Raw genomic sequence first — 5,087 nt, forward strand, 5'->3', positions numbered from 1 at the left:
GGCTTCTCTTCTATATGAGGTCTCTGATGTCTAACTAGTGCTGTTCTACAGCAAAATAGCTTTTGACATCCATTAAACTGACAGGGTTTCTCACCAGAATGTAGTTTTAGATGTTCAGTAAGGTATGTACTCCGGCTGAAAGTTTTTCCACATTCCTTACAAACATAAGTTTTCTCTCCAGTGTGAGTTCTCTGGTGTTCAGTAAGATGTGCACTCCAATTAAAGGTCTTTCCACATTCATTACACTCATAGGTTTTTTCTCCTGTGTGGATTCTCTGATGCCAGATTAGTGATGAGCTGTGGCAAAAAACCTTCCTACATTCCTTACACTGGTAGGATTTATCCCCAGAGTGAATTTCCTGATGTTCAATAAGATGTGTGCTCTAGCTGAAGGTTTTTCCACATTTGACACATGCATATGGTTTCTTTCCAGTGTGAATTCTTTGCTGTTGAGTAAGGGCAGAAATATGGCTGAAAGTTTTCCTACACTCATTACAAGGAGAGGGTTTTTCTCCAGTTTGTATTCTCTCATGATTTTTAAAGGATGATCTATAACAGCTTTTTCACATTCATTACATTCATAATGTTTCTCCCCAGTATGGATTTTTTGATGTTGAATAAGATTAGTACTCTGACTAAAAGCTTTTCCACATTCATTACATTCATAGGTTTCTCTCCAGTATGAATTTTCTGATGTTGAATGAAGGCTGGGTTGTGGCTGAAGGTTTTTCCACATTCATTACATTTGTACAGTTTTTCTCCTGTGTGAATTCTCTGATGTCAGATTAGTGATGAGCTGTGGCAAAAAGCTTTCCTACACTCCTTACACTGGTAGGATTTCTCCCCAGAATGAGTTCCTTGATGTTCAATAAGATGTGTGCTCTGGCTGAAGGCTTTTCCACGTTTGACACATGCATATGGTTTCTTTCCAGTGTGAATTCTTTGATGTTGAGTAAGGGTAGAAATATGGCTGAAAGCTTTCCCACACTCATTATAAGGATAGGGATTTTCTCCAGTATGTATTCTGTTGTGATTTTTAAGATTTACCACATAAATCACATTTATGTTTCTCTCATACAAATTTTCTCAGATTCCATTAGTACTAAGCTATGGCTTTACATTTAGGTTGTTTCCAGAATAAGTAAGGTTTGAGGTACAAATGCATCTTTTCTTATAGCTAAAATTAGTTTTCATTTGTAAGTTACCTTTAAAAAATATTGATAGAAGCAGAATTGTGTTTCAAGCTCCAAGCATTTGTGTCATAATTATGACATCTTTATCTTCTAGAAATGCTGAGTTGTTTAAAAAGATTTGAGCTGAGATTTAATATTTCCCTCAAACTACTATACTCATGATCTTTCTCTTGAATAGCTTTTCCTTATAATTTAATTTTACTTGTGTTTACCCAACTGGTTATTGAATTCCAATTCTTCTAATGTGTAGAACCATCATTTGAAGAATTTTCTAACATCATGCTGTGACACTATTTGTTTTCCTGAAGCTTTGTGCTTTGGAATTAAGGCTCTGACTTTGGATATAATATGCAGGATTAAGTAGAAGACATTATTTCTTCCCTCTGGAATGTAAAGGGGAAACCAAAGCTCACTCATCAGTTATAGAAAAATATGTTTTAAAAATAAACCAGTGCTGATAAAACAAAAATAACACAGTATCGGTTCAGATTAATATGGAAGTTTAAAGAAGGAGAGATTAATATAGATAAGTGTGGTAAAAGAAATCACAGCACTGAGACAAAAGTCATAGAATAATCAAAGATAAAGATATAGGGACTTCCCTGGTGGTCCAGTAGTTAAAAACTCACCTTCCAGTGCCGGGGACACAGATTCAATCCCTGGTCAGGGTACTAAGATCCCACATGCTGCAAGGCAACTAAGCCCATGTGTGACAACTACTGAGCCAGTGAGCCTCAAGCAGAGATCCTGCCTGCTGCAAACTACACAGCCTGCAGGCTCTGGAGCCCAGGCACCACTAGAGAGAGCCCACAACAACAAAGAGTCCATGCACCTTTGATCCTACATGCCGCAAATGAACATCCTGCATGCCACAGGTAAGACCTGATGAGGCCAAAAATAATATTTTTTTTAAAGATAAAGATATAAAAAATACATGACATGACAAAGAGTCAATGATATTAATTCAAATATATGTCTTCGGAAAGCAGAGGTAAAAATAAGAAAGGAAAACTAAAATGGGATCACATAATAACAACTTCTGACAAACAGAAATACTATATAGTAGGAGACGGAAAAAATGAAGTTTCCTGTCATAGTAGCAATATGATAAATGTGTTATGTTTTAGATTGTTAATGTATGTATGCTTGTTAATTTCATCTAACATGAATAACAGAATAAGGCTATCAAATTCAGCAAAGAAAGTATTATAAAAATGGCATGGGCCTGGATTAGGATAATACATAAGAATTTAGTATGCATTATAAAACACAAAAAGAAAAAGAAACAAAAATGTACTGACATTGATTAAGAATTTTTTGAAAATGAGGTTCATAAGTATATTTGATTTCTAACCAAGAAAGCTAGAATTAATGGTGGTACTGCTAAGAAAGGAACTAATAGTACCAGGTAATGGTGGTACAAATGATAGAGATACTGAAGAAGAAAAAAGAGGCTACTGAGAGAAAGTTGGTGATTTCACGTTTTACCATAAAGTGGTAAACCTTGACCATAAAGAAATAAAGTGAAGTGGGACATTCAGATAGAGATATACTCTAAGCAGGGAAGCTATGGGGAATTCAAATGAGATATGTGAGCTGAAAAAAATGTATCAGGGAATTAATGACATGGGAGGACTATTTTTGAGGATATCAGAATGCATGAGTTTTGGGGGATAAGAAATAAACAACTGTGCTCGCTTCGGCAGCACATATACTAAAATTGGAACGATACAGAGAAGATTAGCATGGCCCCTATGCAAGGATGATACGCAAATTCATGAAGCGTTCCATATTTTTAATCAAAACCACCATGAGGTACCATTACACGCCAGTCAGAATGGCTGCTATCCAAAAGTCTACAAGCAATAAATGCTGGAGAGGGTGTGGAGAAAAGGGAACCCTCTTACACTGTTGGTGGGAATGCAAACTAGTACATTCGCTATGGAGAACAGTGTGGAGATTTCTTAAAAAACTGGAAGTAGAACTGCCATATGACTCAGCAATCCCACTTCTGGGCATACACATCGAGGAAACCAGATCTGAAAGAGACACGTGCACCCCAATGTTCATCGCAGCACTGTTTATAATAGCCAGGACATGGAAGCAACCTAGATGCCCGTCAGCAGACGAATGGATGAGGAAGCTGTGGTACATATACACCATGGAATATTACTCAGCCGTTAAAAAGAATTCATTTGAATCAGTTAAAATGAGATGGATGAAACTGGAGCCCATTATACAGAGTGAAGTAAGCCAGAAAGATAAAGAACATTACAGTATACTAACGCATATATATGGAATTTAGAAAGATTGTAATGATAACCCTATATGCAAAACAGAAAAAGAGTCACAGATGTACAGAACAGACTTTTGGACTCTGTGGGAGGAGGCGAGGGTGGGATGTTTCGAGAGAACAGCATTGAAACATGTATATTATCTAGGGTAAAACAGACCACCAGCCCAGGCTGGATGCATGAGACAAGTGCTCGGGCCTGGTGCACTGGGAAGACCCAGAGGGATGGGGTGGAGAGGGAGGTGGGAGGGGGGATCGGGACAGGGAGTACATGTAAATCCATGGCTGATTCATGTCAATGTATGACAAAAACCACTACAATATTGTAAAGTAATTAGCCTCCAACTAATAAAAATAAATGGAAAAAAAAAGAGAAATAAACAACTAAAATAAATAATAATAAATAAATAAAATAAATCTTAAAAGGACATGCATTTCTGCTAGGGAGGAAGTGAAACTAACAAAAAAAAAAGCACCTGGAAAGAGATTAAAACAGAAAATAATCTAGTGATGTCACACAAGCAAAGACAAAATATCAAGTGCAGCAGAAAGCTTGAGCCTTGGAAGGACTAAGAACAGGCTTCCATCAAGAAAGAATTCAGGGTTCGGGGGTCTCTTAAAAATAACTTTAGTAGAAAACCAAAGTGCAAGTTGCTCAGTCATGTCCGACTCTTTGCAACCCCATGAACTATAAAATCCATGAAATTCTCCAGGCCAAAATACTGAAGTGGGTAGCCTATCCCCTCTCCAGCGGATCTTCCCGACTCAGGAATCAGACTGGGGTCTCCTGCACTGCAGGCAGATTCTTTACCAATTGAGCTAAAAACAGATAATCAGAGTCTAAATTTGAAGATTAAAGCAGAATAGAATTGAGACTGTTAGGCAGGAGTATGAAAAGTTTGATAATGAAAGGAGAGAATAAAATTAAAAAGTACATAAAAAGGTATTGTTACATAAGATGTTCTTATAAAAGTAAGAAAAAATTTTGAATGTCTAAAATTAGAACAGGGAGAGACTAAATTATGAAATAATCACTAAATCGAGATCCTAAAACAAACAGAAAAAAACTGAGTTTAGGGCACAAATAGAGAGACTCATTAATGAAAGAGGACTATCCCTTCCTCTGAGATCACTAAGATAGGTGAGAAATGAGTCTGAATGTTGCTCCTACTAGGCAAACTCTGTTTTATACACAGATAAGAGAAGGCTCTGTCCATGGGATTATCCAGGCAAGAATTCTGGGGTGGGCTGTCATTTCCTTCTCCAGTCCCTGGGGTTGCAAAGAGTCGGATGTGACTGAGGAGACTTCACACGCACGCGAGAGGAGGCTCTTCACAGTGGGCACGAGCCAGCATTTCCAAGTCTACCACCTCCCCCCAACACTAAAATTAGAACCTCATCCCACCACTGCAATGGACAGATGAACTATTATTTACAAAGATTTCCAGCTACTTGATTGTAACTTAGTCACCTGATTCTTGGCTAAGTATTTTGTGACATTTCTCCATTTTTTTCCCTCTGTTATCTATTAATATGGTTCTTTCTACCTAGCTTCCCTCATAGCTCAGTTGGTAAAGGATCCGCCTGTGATGCAGGAGACC

General features: G+C 37.6%; 1 non-coding gene across 1 annotated transcript; it reads left to right on the plus strand.

Annotated features, from left to right (window-relative positions):
- Positions 1-2,883: 2,883 nt before the first annotated feature.
- Positions 2,884-2,990, plus strand: LOC136143965 (U6 spliceosomal RNA). The gene has a single exon (XR_010658454.1). It is a non-coding gene; the product is annotated as a U6 spliceosomal RNA (small nuclear RNA).
- Positions 2,991-5,087: the final 2,097 nt, after the last annotated feature.

Source organism: Muntiacus reevesi, chromosome 10 (assembly GCF_963930625.1).
Source record: "Muntiacus reevesi chromosome 10, mMunRee1.1, whole genome shotgun sequence".
Lineage (NCBI taxonomy): Eukaryota > Metazoa > Chordata > Mammalia > Artiodactyla > Cervidae > Muntiacus > Muntiacus reevesi.